We start from the raw sequence: 20,008 nt of genomic DNA on the forward strand, positions 1-20,008 counted from the left end.
TAAACTAAAGCAATGAGCCAGGAGCAAACAACTAAGAACAAATGTCAATATAAGTAAGCATTATAAAATAACAATATACTTTGGAATAGTGGCAACATTGGAGTACTACACCTGCAGTTTCTGAATTAATAAATATCTTAGGGGAGGCTGGGTGGCTGAGTTGGTTAAGTACCCAACTTCGGCTCAGGTCATGATCTCATGATTCATGAGTTTGAGTCCCAAGTCAGGCTCTGTGCTGACAGCTCAAAGCCCAGAGCCTGCTTCCAATTCCGTGTCTCCAGCTCTCTCTGCCCCTCCCTGCTCATCTTCTCTCTCTCTCCCTCTCTACTTCTCTCTCAAAAAACAAACAAACACTGGAGCACCTGGGTGGCTCAGTTGGTTGGTTAAGTGTCCAACTTGGTTTTGGCTCAGGTCATGATCTCACAGTTTGTGAGTTCCAGCCCCACATTGGGCTCTGCACTGACTCTGTAGAGCCTGCTTCGCATTCTCTCTCTCTCTCTCTCTCTCTCTCTCTCTCCCCCTTTCTCTCTGCCCCTCCCACACTCGCTTGAACATGTTCTCCTTCTCTCTCTTTCAAAATAAATAAATATTTTTAAATAAATAAATACAAACAAACATTTAAAAAAAAAGAAATATCTTAGAAGGTGGTTATCACGGCCCCAGGCCAGTAGTAATCCTGGCTCCCAAAAGAACGTACATTGTTCTGTATCTTTAGATGCAGAATCCCCTAAGCCTCCCAGATTTCTAATATTTGATATTGATAGTCTCCTAATCAATATGAGTAGGAAATATAGAGGGAAATAAACTTCCAATGTTGAAAGTCAGAAGAAACCTCAATGAACGAACTACAAAAATGAGCAAATAACAAAGACCATTAACAATTAGCAGTCAGATTTATAAAAGAGCCAAAAGAACATCTAAAAATGAAGAGCATAGGGAGGCCTGAGTGGCTCAATTAGTTAAGCATCTGACATTGGCTCAGGTCATGATCTCATGGTTTGTGAGTTCCAGTGTCCCATCAAGTCAGCTGGTGCTCTGCTTTGGGTGAGCTTATGCCCAGGTTTGAGTGAACATGAGCTGCACTCTGGGTGAGCTCCACTTCTCTCTCTCTCTGCCCCTAATGGGATTCTCTCTCTTTCCCACTCTCTTTCTCTCCCTCCCTCTCTTGTTCTCTGCCTTCCACTCATCTGCACCCTCTCTCTCTTTCAAAATAAATAAATGAAAAACATAATTATTAAAATAAAAAACTGAATTAATGAGTTAAATAGTAGATTAGACACAACTAAAGTAATAATTAGTAACTGGAATATGAAGCTGAAGAAATTAACCCAAAATGGGAGTTTGTGGAGTTGAGAACATAGCAGTTGTTGACAATGGCTTAGAAAGGCAAGTAAATAGAGAATTTAAAGAAAAAAGATATAAAGGGGAGAATCTCAAAAGGTCTTGAATGCATAGAGTTAACTTAACATCCAATCCACATAATTTTGAGAATGAAAAAGGGACTCTGTTAATAATAGGCTAGAACAAAAGATTTATACCAACACTATTCAGTACAAATCAGGACTATGATCATTCTACATATATACCTTATGAGAATACTAAAGAAAGTGGAGAGGAAATATTTCAAGACATAATAGTCATGAATTTTCAAAAATTGACTAAAAGACATAAATGGATGGAAAACCAGAATCATGAAGAGATCATAAAAAGCAACCTGATAAAGGCCACCTACAAAAGAACAGCAAATAGAAATGACAGCAGTCTTCCCAGTGGAAACAATGAAAGCCAGAAGATTGTGAAGTAATTTCTACAAAGTGCTGAGAGAAAATAAAAAACCCAAGGAGACCACTTTCTAAGAATGAGAAATCAAAAATATACACTTTAGATAAACTAAAACCAAGAGAGTTAACCTCAAATAGATCTTCACTAAAGGAACTTCTTAAAGGGATGAATGACAAGAACAAAAATCCCTGAATGATGGTCTGAGATACAAAAAGGGAGGAACAACAAATTTGGAAATACTGGATAATTTTAAATGCACACTGATGTGTAAAACAACTTTTTAAAGGCACAAATTTAGATACTCTACAAAATAGCATGTAATTCTGGAGGAATGATGAGAACTCTATACAATTATAGTAATAATTTTTTTATTTAAATTAGAGCTAACATACAGTGCAATATTGGTTTCAGAAGTAGCATTCAGTTATTCATCACTTACATACAACACTCAGTGCTCATCACAAGTGTCCCATTTAATACTCATTACCCATTTAGTCCATCCCCCACCCACATCCTTCCATCAACCCTCAGTTTGTTCTCTATTGTTAAGAGTCTGTTTTATGGTTTGCCTCTCTCTTTTTTTCCCCTATGTATCTGTTCTGCTTCTTAAATTCCATGTATGAGTGAAATATGGCATTTGTCATTCTAATTGACTTATTTTGCTTAGCATAATACACTTTAGCTCTATTCATGTCACTGCAAATGGCAAGATTTCATTCTTTTTGATGGCTCAATTGTTGGGAGTTGTTTTCTGAGCTCATAAGTTGAGAAAGAACTCCTTATGAGGTAAAGTAAGTTGCACAGACTCTTACCATCAGATGGCGACCGATATCCACCCCCACCCAATTGTTTCTGCTTGGAGTACCAACTCCCAAGGCATTTTATTGATTGGTATTCGGAGTGACTTATTCTGGCTTTGATATGCTGATCAAACCCTGTGAAGGAACCTATTGTAGGAACTTCTTCTTTTGTGATTATGGGAGCAAACATTTGTGTTTCCTGAAAGATCTGTTTTTCTTTTTTTTTTTTTCATAGTAAAGGATTTTTAATACATTTCTCTTAGTAACTGATAGAATAATCAGAGAACAAACTTAGTCAGGATATATGTGATGATTTGAACAATATTATTAGCAAGACTGAATCAATTGGCATATTAACATATGAGTTAATTGCATTTATTTATTTATTTTTTTTTACAAATAGTTTATTGTCAAATTAGTTTCCACATAACACTCAGCGCTCATCCCCACAAGTGTCCTCCTCCATGCCCATCCCTCCTCCTCCCCACATCCATCAGTCCTCAGTTTTTGTCAGCATTCAAGAGTCTCTCATGGTTTGCCTCTCTCCCTTTCCCCCACCATTTCCCCCCTTCTTCTCCCCCTTGTTCCTCAGTTAAGTTCCTCCTAATCCTCCTATACGTGCAAACATATGATATTTGTCCTTCTCTGCCTGACTTATTTCGCTCAGCATAACACCCTCAAGGTCCATCCATGTTGCTACACATGGCCAGATTTCATTGTTTCTCATTGCCATGTAGTATTCCATGGTATAGATAAACCACATCTTCTTGATCCATTCATCTGTTGATGGACACTTAGGCTCTTTCCATGTTTTAGCTATTGTGGAGAGTGCTGCTATGAACATTGGGGTACATGTGCTCCTATGCCTCAGCATTTCTGTATCCCTTGGGTAAATTCCTAGCAGTGCTATTGCTGGGTCATAGGGGAGTTCTATTGTTAGTTTCCTGAGGAACCTCCACACTGTTTTCCAGAGGGGCTGTACCAGTTTACATTCCCACCAACAGTGTAGGAGGGTGCCCATTTCTCCACATCCTCGCCAGCATCTAGAGTTCTCTGATTTGCTCATTTTAGCCACTCTGACTGGCGTGAGGTGGTATCTCAGTGTGGTTTTGATTTGTATTTCCCTGATGAGGAGGGATGCTGAACATCGTTTCATGTGTCTGTTGGCCATCTGGATGTCCTCTTTGGAGAAGTGTCTGTTCATGTCTTCTGCCCATTTCTTCACTGGGTTGTTTGTTTTTCAGGCGTGTAGTTTGGTGAGTTCCTTATAGATTCTGGATATTAACCCTTTATCTGATATGTCATTTGCAACTATCTTTTCCCATTCCGTTGGTTGCCTATTAATTTTCTGGGTTGTTTCCTTGGCTGTGCAGAAGCTTTTAATCTTGATGAGGTCCCAATCATTTATTTTTGCTCTGAAAGATCTGTTTTTCTTAATAATCTGTTTCTAAAACAAACAGGCTATTGACCCCTGCTCACAAAGAACTAACTTTGCCTTTTTTTATGCTAAAAACATTGTCTTGAATGCTAAAGATACCTTCCTTCCCCATAGGACAAGCATCCAAATCCCCTACCTCAATCACTATTGATAAAGGCCATGCATGAGTCTTCTACAAATCTATGTTCTGGGAAATTCTTACATATCAAAGAAATTTGTCATCAGAAATCATTGTCTAAGGCAAATGCCACTTCTGTGCTGTCCCCCAAATACTTAATTATAAAATGAAGTTGAGCCCCAGTCAGAGCAGAGATGCCTACCTGGTGATCAGGAAGATTCCCGTGGCTCTCTCATACCTCCCTCGCTGAAACTGTCCATCTTTCAGGGACCCCTGGACCCGGCCGGAGCAGGACTCTGGCATACTGGCTCCTGAACAACAGACCTGAAGGTAATCTTTTTAAACTACGTCGTTTTCATTTCATTAGTCAGGATGGTTAGGATTCCACCATAGGGTACCTCAGACCCCCCTGCATAAGATAAGTAGGGTTAGTTGGTGGATAAGCAAAGAACTGTTTTTGAGAAGTTATGGGCCATAAAGAGCCTAAGGAAAAGAGACTCTTTATAGATATAATGCAGAACATGCTTACAAAAAAAGGGGGGGTAAGAATGTCCCCTCAACAGATTGGTCAATTTTTACGTTTTGTTCAAAAACCATGCCCCTGGTTCCCTGAGGAAGGAACTGTCAGAATAGATATCTGGAATAAAGCTGGGGATGAAATTAGACAATGCTATATTTCACAAGGACCTCAAAAAATACGGGCAGAAATTCTTTCTCTCTTGAACATCATAAAGGAGGTATTAGACCCCTCAAAAGAGACTTTGGGAGTCTTCAAGCTCACCACCTCCCCAAATAAGGTGAACTCAGGGACTGTCCCCGACCCCACCACTATGAAGGTTTTAAATTTAACATCAACCAATTGGGCTTTCCTGTTCAGACTATAGGGACTTTCCCTCCATATGGACCACTTCCTCCCATGCCACTTTCAAAAGGAGTAGGGCTCAGAGCTGCAGTTAGAGAGGCAGAAAAAGAGAGAGATACAGATTTTGTTTGCTGCTTCCCCGTTGCTCTTGGGGGAGAATTTGATGAGGACCCTTCTTGGGAACCTCTTCCCTATAAGATTGTTAAAGAATTAAAAACTGCCTGTACCGAATATGGGCCACTTGGGCCCTACATACTTACATTGCTAGAGGCCCTAGTATCCTGCTGGATGACACCTTATGACTGGATTCAGGCTGCAGAAGCATGCCTGTCAGGAGGCCAATATCTGCTATGGAAAGTGGAATATGATGACTTAGCTAGAAAAAGAGTAGTAATAAATAAAAGGATGAATAGGAGAGACATTACCCTTGATAAACTCCTGGGTGAGGGTGATTTTGACACTGCTCAAGCTCAAATGTATCTTGACAGGGTCACCTTACAGCAGGTCACTGATTACGCCTATAACACATGGAGAGCTTTGCCAATTGCAACAGGCAGAGCCTCTACCTTGGGAGAAATCTGACAGTGATCAGATGAAAGCTATGCAGATTTTGTATATAGACTCATATAAGCTGTTAGAAGAGTGATAACTAATGATGAGGCAGCGGACATTCTCATTAAATAACTAGCATTTGAAAATGCCTCTTCTACCTGCCAATCCTTATAACGACCCATAAGAAAAACAGGCACCTTAAATGATTATGTCAAACAATGCATGGATATAAGTCCTGCCTTTATCCAGGGCATGGCTATCGCAGCAGCTTTAAAAGGAGAAACATACTCTTAATATGTCAGGTCTTTAGGGCAGTCAGGAGATACTAAGAGCGAAAAACCTTCCTCAAGGCTTAATTGTTATTCTTGTGGGCAAGTGGGACATTTCAGCAGGAAATGCCCTACAAGAAAGCAATTACCTCTCTGCCAACCACACCTGTTCCTCAGGTGATAAATAATAACAACACGCCCAGGACTATATGCCCTAGGTGTCAAAAGTGCTTTCACTGGGCCAAAGATTGTAAACCTAAATTTCACAAAAATGGCCAACCACTGGAAACCAATCTCCAAGAATCTCAGGACCAGGGAAATGGATTGAGGGGCCAGCCGCAGGCCCTGACACTAATTGGGGCAACATCCCTCAGCCTTCTCAATCCGTTCACCAATCCCAATCAGTCTCTGAGCTCTATAGGGCAACCCCAGGCAGCACAGAACTGGACCTCCATTCCACCGCCAGCACAATACTAATGCTTATTCACCTCCTGTAACTATTCCCACCAGTGTAAAGGGGCCCCTGCCCCCTGGGGTAGTGGGACTAATATTGGGACGGGACTCCATCTCCCTTCAGGGGATTACTATAATCCCTGGGGTGGTTGACGCTGATTATCAGGAAGAGATCAAAGTGCTGGTCTCTCCTCCTTCTTCCACTAAGCAAATTTTTAAGGATCAGAGAATTGCCCAGTTACTATTCTTGCCTTATTATCACATAGGAAAGATGACACTAATGCCCCCAGAGGAGGAGACTTTGGCTCTAGCGATGTGGCCTTTTGGATACAAGAGATTAAAGCCTCTAGGCGCACTGAAGTATTGCAGATTCAGGGAATTCCTATTCAAGGACTTCTAGACACCAAGCAGATGTCTCCTGCATTGCAGGAAAAGATTGGCCCTCAGCTTGGCCAACTCAGAATGCTCCTGTTACTCTTGTGGGTATAGGACAGGCTTCTAATGTGGCAAAAAGCTCTCAAATTCTAAAATGGTCAGATGAGGAAGACAATTCAGGAACTTTTGGTCCCTATGTTATTCCTTCCATCTTTTTCTTTATGGAGATGAGACATTATCCCAAATGGGAATGTCACTTTACACCCCAGATGACAAGGTCGCTAGTCAGATGTTACAAATGGGGCTTTATCCCAACAAAAGGTTGGACCAGACACAAGGTATAATAACTCCATAAATATAAAACCCAAATGGACCAAAAAAAGATTGGCTAACCAAATTTGTAGAAGGGGTTATTGTTCCTTTTCTGCTGACCCAACAATNGACACAAGGTATAATAACTCCCATAAATATAAAACCCAAATGGACCAAAAAAAGATTGGCTAACCAAATTTGTAGAAGGGGTTATTGTTCCTTTTCTGCTGACCCAACAATCTGGAAGTCAGATGCTCCTGTTTGGGTAGAACAACAGCCCTTAACTTCTAACTTCTGAGAAAATAGCAGCAGCAAGACAACTTATAGAACAGCTTAAGGAAGGACATATCGAGCCTTCCAATAGTCCATGAAATACTCCCATTTTTGTTATTGGGAAAAAATCAGGTAAATGGAGATTGTCGCAAGATCTGAGGGCAATAAATGCTACTATGGAAAGCATGGGTTCCTTACAACCAGGGCTCCCATCCTCTGTAGCTGTCCCAAATGGTTATCATAATCGTAATTGATATACAGGATTGCTTGCCTTTAGCTTGCCTGCTTGCTTATTATAAAAAGCCCTATGTCCTTGGACTCGAGGCTGCACATTTAGAGTTCTGTGATAATCCTGTGCAGTCCTGGCCGGTAATAAAGATTCCCTTAATTCAGCTTCAGTGGTCTTGGTTGGTCTCTGTGTCTCTCAGCATAACATTTTGGAGGCCCTAGCGAGATTATGGAGACCCCAGACCTCCAAATTCCTGACTCGTTCACCTGCACCATCCCCGGCTCCTAAAGACGTCCTGGGACCCGGGGAAACACTCTTGTCTTTCCTGCCACCCAGAAAATAGCTCCCAACGCTGAATAATATTCCTGTGTGTGTGTGTGTGTGTGTGTGTGCGTATGTGTGCGCGCGCGCTCTCTCCATAGTTTGGCTATTGTCGATAATGCTGCTATAAACACTGAGGTGCGTGTATCCCCTTCAAATCTATATTTTTATAATCTTTGGGTAAATACCTAATAGTGAAATTTCTGGGTCATAGGGTAGTTCTATTTTTAACTTCTCTAGGAACCTTCACACTGTTCTCCAGAGTGGCTGCAAGTGTTTGCATTACCACCAACAGTACAAGAAGGCTACCTTTCTCTGCATTCCCGCCAACACCTGTTGTTTCTTGTCTTGTTAATTTTAACCATTCTGACAGGTGTGAGGTGATATCTCATTGTAGTTTTGATTTGTATATCCCTGATGATCAATGATGTTGAGCATCTTTTCATGTGTCTGTTAGCCATCTAGATGTCTTCTTTGGGAAAATGTCTATTTGTGTCTTCTGCCCACTTAACTAGGTTCTTAACTGGGTTGTTTGGTTTTTTGGGTGTTGGTGCTTAACCAACTGAGCCACCTAGAGATCGCTATCAACTTTTTAAACTCATTTATTTTAAATACAATAGGGATACGATAGCCCAGTAAAATATATGTTTATTGGGCACTTCAAATGAGCAAGGTAGACACTTGTTAGGTGCTGAAGATACACTGATAAAAAATAGTTTCTATAGGAGGTGATGATCTATTAACAAACATACATGTAACATTATAATGCACTACATAAGTATAGTAATAAAAGTATGCTCAAATTGTTGTAGGATTAAGAAATGAATTGTATATTTCCAAATCACAGATTTCCAATGATAATTTTATTGAGATAAAACCTTTCATGATTGACTTCTTCTTCTATAGCATTTCATGTATTTTTTCTCAACCTAAATATCATAGGAGAAGAGCAAAGGGAAATTTGATCTCAGATCAGAAGTTTTCAAACTACCATCTAAGTGTTTTCTACAATAATTGTTAAATATTTTGTTTATATTTGGATAAGAATTTCAAAAAAATAACATGAGTATGTTTTTCAATCATCTATTACCATCTTTTAATTTAGGACCACTGGGTGAATTATTTACTCCAAGTGGGGGTCAAATTCATTTGCTGTGTTAATAAAATATTCACAACAGTTTAAATAAAGAAACGCTGTAGAAAAATTGAATTCTCACACCCTTACAATGTAGTATAATAATGAAGAACTTGAAAATACACACTAATAGTCAGCCTTATGTTAATGCTTTTAAGTAATGACTTAGTTTAAGCAAAGCAACATCGGTGACTGTTAACATGAATGGCATTAGTTTTACAGCTCTGCTGTATTTTACTTGTTAATTTACTCCACTTTTATTGCTGCCTAGATCCTATAACTAAGCACTGCAACCCAAGTTTGATGTTGACACACATTTTAGTTAGGCTCTGAATAAAAATACTATTTCAACACTGAGGATATCTGTGGAAATTCGGTAAGTGTCCATACATTGCTTAAATTTGAAAATAAGAAATATATGTGTGAGATGTAATATTGTACTGCTTTCTAAAGAACAAGTTTTTGATTTCTATCAGTTCACTAATGCATATATGAAATAATGTTATGTAAAAATAATAGAATGCAAAATATGATAGAGACCTAATCACTTCTTTAATAGGGCATGAATGATAAAGAGTTATCATCAACATAGTAAGAGTTCTTATAAACTAATAATGAAAAATTAATGTTAAATAGAAAAAAATGGGCAAATGGCATGAACAAACAATATGCAAATGAAGAACTACACAAAAGAAATATAGGTGATCAAAAACATATCATAAATATCAACCTCCTTACTAATGAAAGAAATAAAAATTCAAACAACAATAAGAAAATTATTTTTTCATCAACTATTCTATAAGCTATTTTGAGTCCTTTTTAATGGCAATTGCCTGTACTTTCAAGGTTTCATGGAAATGAACATTCCTTTACTTTAGGGGGCAAAGAAATGCTGAGATATAAACTGTACAAGTTTTATGAAGGGTAGTGTGTCAACATGTGAAAAACCATGAAGAGCATATCATTTGACCCAAAATTTCTATTTCTGGAGTCTGACCTAAAGATGTAGCACAAACACATGGGATGTTCATCATAGCACTTGAAACAAGCTAATGTCTGACAATAAGGAATTAATTATATATATTACAAACAACTACACAATAGGTGTGTGTTTTCATTTCACCAATTGAAATTATGTGTAAGTTTTTATTTAGTGAAATAGAAGTATGTTTGTGATATATTGCTAAATTTTAAAAAAGAAGGTTACAGAAATCTGTAATCTCATTTTATGGTTAATATATCATATATGTGTGTGACTACACACATATATACATGAACACATATATATACAAACATACAAAGGATAGAATGAACAACAATTCTCTCTGATTATTGGAACTATAGGTGATTTTTATCCTCTTTTTCTATGTACTTTCTGAAGTGTATATAATTTAAAAAAATAAGGCTATTTTTCTTTTTTTAAATATAAACATTGTTTTAAGTTTTCTTTTTTCATTTTGAGAGAAAGAGAGAATGATCAGGGGAAGGGCAGAGAGAGGGAGAGAATCTCAAGCAGGCTCCATGCTGTCAGCATGAAGCCCAATGCAGGGCTCAAACTGTGAGATCCTGACCTAAGCAGAAATCAAGATTCGGATGCTTAACCAACTTAGCCACTCAGGGGTCATAAGGTTTTTTTATTTTTTAAATAAAAATCTATTTAACAGCATGTTTCCATTTTAACACATATTACTTAAATTGTCTACTAAAAATTACTGTCATATAGCTTTATTGGGGATTGGTTATTTTCTATGTGAGATTGTATTCTTAATCTCCTTTACCTATTTCTTTTTTAAAGTTTTTTTTAACGTTTTATTTATTTTTGAGAGACAGAGACAGAGTTTGAGTGGGGGAGGGACAGACAGCAAGGGAGACACAGAATCCAAAGCAAGCTCCAGACTCTGAGCTGCCAGCACACAGCCTGACAGAGGGCTTGAACTCACCACTGAGAGATCATGACCTGAGCCCAAGTCTGATGCTTAACCCACTGAGCCACCCAAGCGCCCCCTTCCTTAACCTATTTCAACCATCTCCCACCTACCTCCCCTCTGGCAACCATCAGTTTATTCTCTATAGTTAAGAATCTCTTTTGGGGTTTGTCTCTTTTGTTTTCTTTGTTAGTTTGTGTTTCTTAAATTCCACAGATGAGTGAGATCATATGGTATTTGTCTTTCTCTGACTGACTTATTTCACTTAACATTATACTCTTCTAGATCAATTCATGTTGTTGCAAAAGACAAAATTTCATTCTCTTTTATGGCTAATATTTCATTCTGGATGGATAGACGGATTGATGGATGGATGGACAGATAGACAGATTGATTGATTTCACATCTTCCTTATCCATTCATCTACTGATGGTCACTTAAGTTGTTTCCATAATCTGGCTATTGTAAATAATGCTGCAATAAACATAGGAGTGTATACATCTTTTCCAATTAATGTTTTCACATACTATGGGTAAACCATCAGTAGTGGAATTACTGGATTATATGGTAATTCAATTTTCAATTTTTTGAGGAACCTCCATACTGTTTTCCACAGTGGCTGCACCAATTTGCATTCCCACCAACAATGCACAACAGTTCCTTTTTCTCTACACCCTTGCTAGCACCTGTTATTTCTTGTGGTTTTTATTTGAGCCATTCTAACAGGTTTGAGGTGTTATCTCATTGTGGTGTTGAATTGCATTCCCTGACATTAAGAATCTTTTCTTGTGTCTGTTGGCCATCTGTATGTCCTCTTTGGAGAAATGTCTGTCCATGTCTTCTGCCCACTTTTAAACTGAAATTTTTTTTGGTGTTTTGTAAGTTCCTTATATATTTTGGATACAAACCCTTTATCAGATACTTCATTTACAAATATCTTCTTCCACTCAGTAGGCTGTCTTTTAATTTTGTTGATTGTTTCCTTTGCTGTGCAGAAGCTCTTCTTATTTCTACTTATTGTCTTTCTTCTCCACTTAGAGTCCCCTTTAACATTTCTTGTAGGGCTGGTTTAGTGGTCATGAATTCCTTAACGTTTGTTTGTCTGGGTAACTCTTTATTTCTCCTTCTGTTCTGAATGATAGCCTTACTGGTTAGAGCATTCTTGGCTGCAGGATTTATTTGTTTCTTTCTTTCTTTTAGTATTCTGAATATATCATGTCACTCACTCTGGTCTGCAAAGATTCTACTGAAAAATCAGCCTATAGCCTTATGGAGTTTCTCTTAGAATTAACTATTTTCTCTTGTTGCTTTTAAAATTATCTTTATCACTACTTTTTGCCATTTTAATTACTGTGTGTCTCAGTGTAGACCTCCTTGGGTTGATTTTATTGGGGATCTCTGTGCTTCCTAGATCTGGATTTTCATTTCCATCTCCAGATTTGAGAAGTTTTCTCTTCTTCCAGGATCCCTATAATGCAAATGTTATTACACTTGATGGTGTCACTAAGTTCCCTTGAGTATTTTCATTTTGTATAATTTTTTTCTCTTTGCTGTTCAACTTGATTGCTTTCCATTACTCTGTCTTCCAGGTTGCTGATCCATCTGCTTCCTCTAGTTTACTATTTATTCCCTCTAATGTGTTCATAACTTCAGCTACTGAGTTCATCTCTGATCAGTTCTTTTCTTTTCTTTTCTTTTTATTATTTTCTAATTCTTTGTTAAGAGTTCTACTGAGATCCTCCACTTTTTGCTCAAGTCCAGTGACCATCTTTATAATCATTACTTCTGTGACCTCCTTGGGCTTGAGTTGAGTCATACCAGGAGAGATAGAGTTGCACTGACCTGCACGGCACATTTCCTCTGTTGTCCCTTGAGAAGCTTTCATTGGGAGACAGGGTCTGTAGTCAAACCAGACACCTGACTACAGCCAGCTACTGGAATGAACCACAGTTGATTGGTGTGTGTGGTTATCTTCTCCTCTCCCCAGGACAGAAGTCACTTTGGATTTACACTGGCCCATCAGGGATGGTCACATACTGCCAGGCATATGGCACCGCTGTGGATGAGCTCAGGCCAAGGGTATATTGGAGGAGGTGTGTCCAGAGGAGAACACGGTGGTGGGGAAGAGGAGGCAGGGATGCACTTTAACAAGCTGGATGGTGAGTGTTCATGCTCTGCTGATTCTAGTAGATGCCTGAGGGGGTGGGGAGCAGGAGGGGAAATGGCACTCGCCAGTTCTTTTGTTCTTAGAGAAATTCCCCAAAGATCTCTACACCCCCAGCACATGCTCTGAGATTACTAAATAAACCTTCCAGTATGCCCCAGATGTTCTTCAAACTGTTGCTTCTAGGACAAATACCGTATGTTTGCACGTATAGGAGGATTAGGAGGAACTTAATGGAGAAACATGGGTGAGAAGAAGGGGAAAAATAGTGGGGGGGAGAGGGAGGGAGACAAACCATGAGAGACTTTTGAATGCAGAGAACAAACTAAGGGTAGATGGAAAGGGGTGGAGGGGAATGGGGGTGATGGGCATGGAGGAGGGAACTTGTGGGGATGAGCACTGGGTGTTATATGGAAACCAACTTGACAATAAACTATTAAAAAAAACTGTTGTTTCTATCCTGGATCTCTGTGGGACTGTTTGTTGTGCTGTTTAAGGGTGGAGCCTCTGCCTCCTAGCTCTCCCAGAGCCCAGCCCACTAATTTTTAAAAGTTCCAGGTGTTAAGCCCCACTGATTGTTAGGCCCTTCTAGTTTTCAAACCAAATTTTATGGGAATTGATCTTCCCATAAAAACAACTTTCTACTAGTTAGTTGTTGAACGAGGTAAGCTTAGAATGCTCCTACTCTGCCATCTTTCCCAAAAGTCTTCTACTTTTTAATTTAATAAAAATATATCTACACTTTAATACTGATTCAAACTAAAAGTCTAAGAGGAAAAAAAGGTTTTCAGTTTTTAACCAGGTTTCATTTTTAAAGTAGGTTATGCTCAGAATATAATCACACTTAAAGACTTCCTTTCAACATATTTCAGGACTCACATAAGCCTGCTTTGTTGAAATATGCATTTACAATATTTATGTTGATATGTACATGTCACTCAATTATTCCAAAGCATAATCAAAATCTAAAATTTCTCCAAAACCAAGGAGTATCGTCAATGTTTTATTCTATAGCATTTTGAACACAGAAAGCACTCAATGAATAAACACCACATATACTGTATTGGTAAATTCAGTGCCAAGCCATCAGCTTTCCTCTACTTCATTTAAAGAATGAACATATGGGCACTGGGTGGCTCAGTTGGTTAACCATTCAACTTCGGCTCAGGTCATGATCTCATGGTTTGTGAGTTTGAACCCCACACAGGGGTGCACACTGACAGTGCAGAGCCTACTTAAGATTCTCTCTCTCTCCCTTTCTCTACCCCTCCCTAAATTGTGTGTGTACTCTCTCGTGTGTGCTCTCTCACACATATGATCTCTTTCTCTCTTAAAATAAATAAACTTTAAAATAATGAACATAGAGTGTTCCAGAAGCCCTTTAAGCAACCTCTGTTAGTGAAATTCATAGAAATAGCATCTGATTGTGTATTCTGAGAAAAACTGGCACATTAGCTAAGGATGGTGCTGCATATTTTCCTACGGTGGTTTTGGTAGAACATGAGCTTACTCATCTGCCTTCAGTGTGTCTCTGAAAAATAAAGCTTAAAAGTCACCGACTTAGAGTGCTGCATTGTCCTATAGTTTGATTATTAAATTGTTAAGAATGAAGAAATCATAGAAGTTTTCTGTGCTCTTTACTATGTAAATTGAAGCTAGCAACAATCTTTAATAGGTAGGTGTTGCCTTTAATATTTCAACTTATTCATGCTGAGATCTTTAAAACTCATCCACTTTTGAGAACTGCTTTCTCATTAAATGTCAACCTTACTATTAAATAATGATAACTCTTCTTCCCTGCATGAGAATTGTGGAGGAGAGGAAACTTCAACAGACTTCAAACAACAAACTATTAAAACAGCTTCTTGTTGTGAAGGACAACCTCCCCCCCCCACCTTTTTAGAAAGCACATGACAAAGTTAGAATAAATGCATTTTCTGTTATCTACTCCTCGGTACACATGTTATCTGGATGTTGCTTCTCATCTTGCTCCACAGCCCACACAACACCCACTGTCTAGTCAGTGAAAGCTCTGTGGGTAGATCACCTTCACAGGAGACAGAAAAAGTCACGATCCTTTGATGGATGAAAGATAAAATACTTAAAATTCAAAAAATAACATAAAAAGGGGGGAATATGGTAGTAATAAGAGAGATAAGAGAATTTGTTGCACCATTTTCCTCCATTTGAATTGGAGGATAATGATGTTTGTAATCTTACATATTAAATAATCCATATATATTCTTTTTATTTATTCTTACCTGTTGAGGCAACAGTAAATATTTCAACCCTATGTGACTTTTGCTAGCTTTCCTTGGATTTTCACTACATAAACAAAAAGAGGAACAGATAGCTGGTTTGGCAGCCAAAACTTCCTTATCCCCAACAGAACATCTTTTATCAATCAGATTCTTTCATCACTCAGTGAACAAAACTGTCATGTAAATGTCATAAGCTTTCTTTATTTATAAATGTATCACCTATTCTACCTAGCATGGTAACTGCTTAGTAGAAGTTTATAGAATGACATATACTATACAACATTGGTAGCTTTTCCTAATACATCTTGAGTATGTAAGATATATATGACCCTATTCCTGCGTTCCATGGCCTAGAGGGAGGGTGGACAGGGAGAGCTGAAATGAAAAGGGATGAATGAGACAAAATAGCAGCCTAAATGGTATAATCAGCTCTCTCAAAGCTTTCACAGAGGAGGTGATGCTTGTGGTATGAATTGAAAGATGAGAAAGAGTTCATTAAGAAGGGGTCAAAAGAATCTCCCAGTTAGAGAAAACTGCATGTTCAGAAAGCATGGAGCACGAAGATACAACCATTTTGGAATAACATTTGGCAGTTTCTTGGGGTTTTTTTTCTTCCTTAAATAGTTTATTGTCAAGTTGGTTTCCATATAACACCCAGTGCTCATCTCAACAAGTGCCTTGGCAGTTTCTTATATAGTTAAGTATATACTCTGTTTACAATCCAGCAATTGCCCCCCTAGGTATTTACCCAAGAAAAACAAAAAGATAGGCCCACCAAAAAAAAAGGTATTGAATAAGAGGGTTTATGGAAGCTCTATTCATAATAGACAAAAACTGGAAATAACTCAATGTTGTCATAGAAGAATAAAACAAACTTATTGTGCAATATTCATACAATGGAAACTACTCCACATAAAGAATAAGCTGGTGATTTCAAAAATATTATGTTAAACTAAAGAAGCCAGACAAAGAAGAGTATATACTCTATGATTCCACTTATATGAAGTTCAAGTACAGGGAAAACTATTCAATAGTGATATAAGTCAGAACAGTAGTTGCTATGAGAGGAGGGGGGAATTAACAGAAAAAGGGCACATAGGGAACTTTCTGCTATGTCACTAATGTGTTAAATTTTGATTGGAGTGGTGTTACACAGCCACTTACATTTATCAAAACTTACCAAATTATGGACTTAAGATCAGTACATTTCATTGTATGGAAATTTCTCCTTAATAGAAATAATGAGCAAAAAAATTGATATAATATTAGAACAAATAAACAAAGACATAAAGGCTGAAACTACATAGCAAGTAGTTTAGCAGTGATGGAGCACAGTGTGTGAGCAGAGAAGTAATAGGGAATGAGCCTGGAAAGGTGAGCACTGTGAAACTGGAATGCGAATGGTTCCATGTTTCTGACCAAAAAAAATTGGAACCTAGGTTAAAGAATAAATCTTGGAAGTTAAAGAGTGATTGACTAGGAGCGCCTGGGTGGCTCAGTCAGTTAAGCGTCCAACTTTGGCTCAGGTTATGATCTTGTGGTTCATGAGTTTGAGTCCAATGTTGGGCTCTGTGCTGACAGCCAGCTCAGAGCCTGGAGCCTGTTTCAGATTCTGTATCTCCCTCTCTCTCTGACCCTCCCCTGCTCATGCTGTCTCTCTCAGAAATAATTTTTTTTCATTTAAAACAATTTTTAAAGAAAAGAGTGATTGACTAGCCAGAGACCTCCAGAGATTTTAGAGTTCTCTCTCTGTTTCCTTATCTAAGGAGAATGAAATTCTGAGCCTTGAAGTCAGTCCTCTAGATCCCAAAGAACTATAAAAGCTAGAGAGTAGCCTATTAGTTTTGTGGGTTGTTTCCTTTGCTATGCAGAAGCTTTTAATCTTGATGAGGTCCCAATCATTTATTTTTGCTCTTGATTCCCTTGCTTTTGGGGATGTGTCAAGTAAGAAGTTGCTGCGGTGGAGGTCAAGGAGGTTGTTTCCTGCTTTCTCCTCTAGGGTGTTGATAGTTTCCTGTCTCACGTTCAGGTCCTTTATCCATTTTGAGTTTATTTTTGTGCAAAACCACATCTTTTTGATCCATTCATCAGTTGATGGACACTAAGGCTCTTTCCATGATTTGACTATTGTTGAGAGTGCTGCTATGAACATTGGACTACATGTGCCCCTATGCATCAGCACTCCTATATCCCTTGGGTAAATTCCTAGCAGTGCTATTGCTGGGTCCTAGGGGAGTTCTATTGTTAATTTTTTGNTAAATAAATAAATAAATGTTGAAAAAAAATAAAAATAAAACCTAGAGAGTAGGGGTTCCTAGGTGGCTCAATTGGTTAAGTGTCCAACTTCAGCTCAGGTCATTATCTCATGGTTCCTGAGTTCAGAGCCCTAGATGGGGCTCTGTGCTGACAGCTTAGAGCCTCCAGCCTGCTTCGGATTCCATTTCTCCCTCTCTCTCTTCCCCATCCCCAGAGAGTGCTCACTTGCTTGCTCTCTCTCTTTCTCTCTCTCTCTCAAATAAACATTAAGAATTTTTAACTAGAGAGTAAAAAATTTTTAAAAACTAAAAAGTAAGAGTTTTTCTTCCTCCCTAAAGAAATGATGGGGCAGCATGTAGCCTATATATAAACTTCTAGACTCATAATTTCAAGGTTCTCCCTTTCCCCAACATACAGGATAACATCTGGCTCTCATTGTATCACTTGTGAATGAATGCAGTCATTGCTGTAATGATAATTCTATCTCTGCCCCCAAAATATCACGTTTGTATACTCATGCAGATGAATATACATATAAATTATAAAGATTTATCAAACAGGAATTGGATCATAAGAGCTTCCTATAACATGTAAGAAGTGTCTAGATTTGTCTTGTTGCCACTGGGAAGACAGATATAGAAGGGTTTTAAACACAGGAAAAAGACCATATTTGAGTACAGAAAGATCATTTAGCAGCTCTATGGACAATAAATCCAAGATGATCAAGACTGAAGGCAGCAAGATGATTTAGAGGAAGCAGCCAATAGCCCTAGTAGAAAATGATGGGATAAACATTAGTAATGGGGAATTATCAGAGGGAACTGACATGAGCAATGTCATGAAGGTAGGGAGGAAGGTTTTACTCCTATAAGATGTGATTCCCACACAGTGCCTAGTGGATCTCTACAGAAACACCAGAGACATTACCTTCTTGCATTTCCTTGAACTATACTATCCCCCTGTACCTGCTAATTTGTCATGCCCTTCCACTTATTAACCTGAATTCATCTTCTACTTGTGTTCATTTTCTACTAGTAAGACTCCTGAAAACCTTTAACCCACAAAGCAAAGAACTGGCAGGCACAAAGTAAAAACTCAATAAATATCTGTAACTAAATTAATAAGCATTGCTATAAGTAACATTTATAGAAGATCAACAACTAGAACAACTTACCTCATTTCCCAGACTTCCTACGGGACTCCAACCAATGACATTATGTCCTCAATAAATTCAAACAAATCATTGGAGTCTCTCTCATTTACTTCTCATTTTCACTGTAATAAAATATAAACCTTATAAAACTTTAATAAAAATGAAATTCAGAATGAACCTTAACATGAGTTTTTCAAGACATGTGATTGATCAATCTGTTGCTCCCTTAGCGTGACCTAAATTTAGTACCTGGAAACTCTAAAGATTCCTAATAGAGGAGGGAGCCTGGGAAGATGGTGGAATAGGAGGACCCTAAGCTACCCCATCCCATGATTACAACTAGATATCACTTATCTGTGTAAATAAACCAGAGAGTAATACAAAGACTAGCAGGACAAACTCCATAACTAAATGTAGAAAAGAAGCCGCATCTGAAAGAGTAGGAAGGGCAGAATAGTTGAAGGCTGCCCGCAGGAGGGAGGGAGCTCCAGGTGTGGAGAGGGCAGAGAAATGTTCCATTAGGCCAAGAGCTCAAACAGTGAAGATGAATCCCCATAATGTGTGGCTTTGAAAACCAGAGGAGCTGGGGCGCCTGGGTGGCTTAGTCGGTTAAGCATCCGACTTTCGCTTAGGTCATGATCTCGCGGTTCGTAGGGGCCCGTGGGTTCGAGCCCTGTGTCGGGCTCTGTGCTGACTGCCAGCTCAGAGCCTGGAGCCTGTTTCAGTCTGTGACTCCCTCTCTCTCTGACCCTCCCCTGCTCACGCTGTCTCTCTCTCTCTCTCTCTCTCTCTCTCCTAGAAATAAATAAAACATAAAAAAAAAATTGAAAACCAGAGGAGCTGAATTCTGTGAGTTTGTATAACCAGTGGGACTTGGAACCTGGAGCTTTAAATGTCAGCTGACTCAGCACTGGAGTCAAATAAATAAACTCAGAAATGAAAGGGAGAGATAACAATAAAACCACAGACATACAAAGATGATAAGAGAATATTATGAAAAATTATATGCAAACAAACTGGACAACCTTGAAGAAATGAATACATTCCTAAAAATGTGTAACCTCCCAAACCTGAATCAGGAAAAAACAGAAAATGTGAACAGACCAATACCAGCAATGAAATTATCAGTAATCAAAAGCTCTCAGTTTCACAGGTGAATCCTACCAAAAATTTAAAGAAGAGTTAATACCTATTCTTCTTGAACTATTCCAAAAAAATAGGAAGAAAAAAAATTCCTAAAACTTTCTATGAAACCAGCATTACTCTGATACCAAAACCAGATAGATCCGCTAAGAATGAGAACTATAGGCCAATATCTGTGATCAACATA

Source organism: Crocuta crocuta, unplaced genomic scaffold (genome assembly GCF_008692635.1).
Source record: "Crocuta crocuta isolate KB4526 unplaced genomic scaffold, BGI_CrCroc_1.0 scaffold65, whole genome shotgun sequence".
NCBI lineage: Eukaryota > Metazoa > Chordata > Mammalia > Carnivora > Hyaenidae > Crocuta > Crocuta crocuta.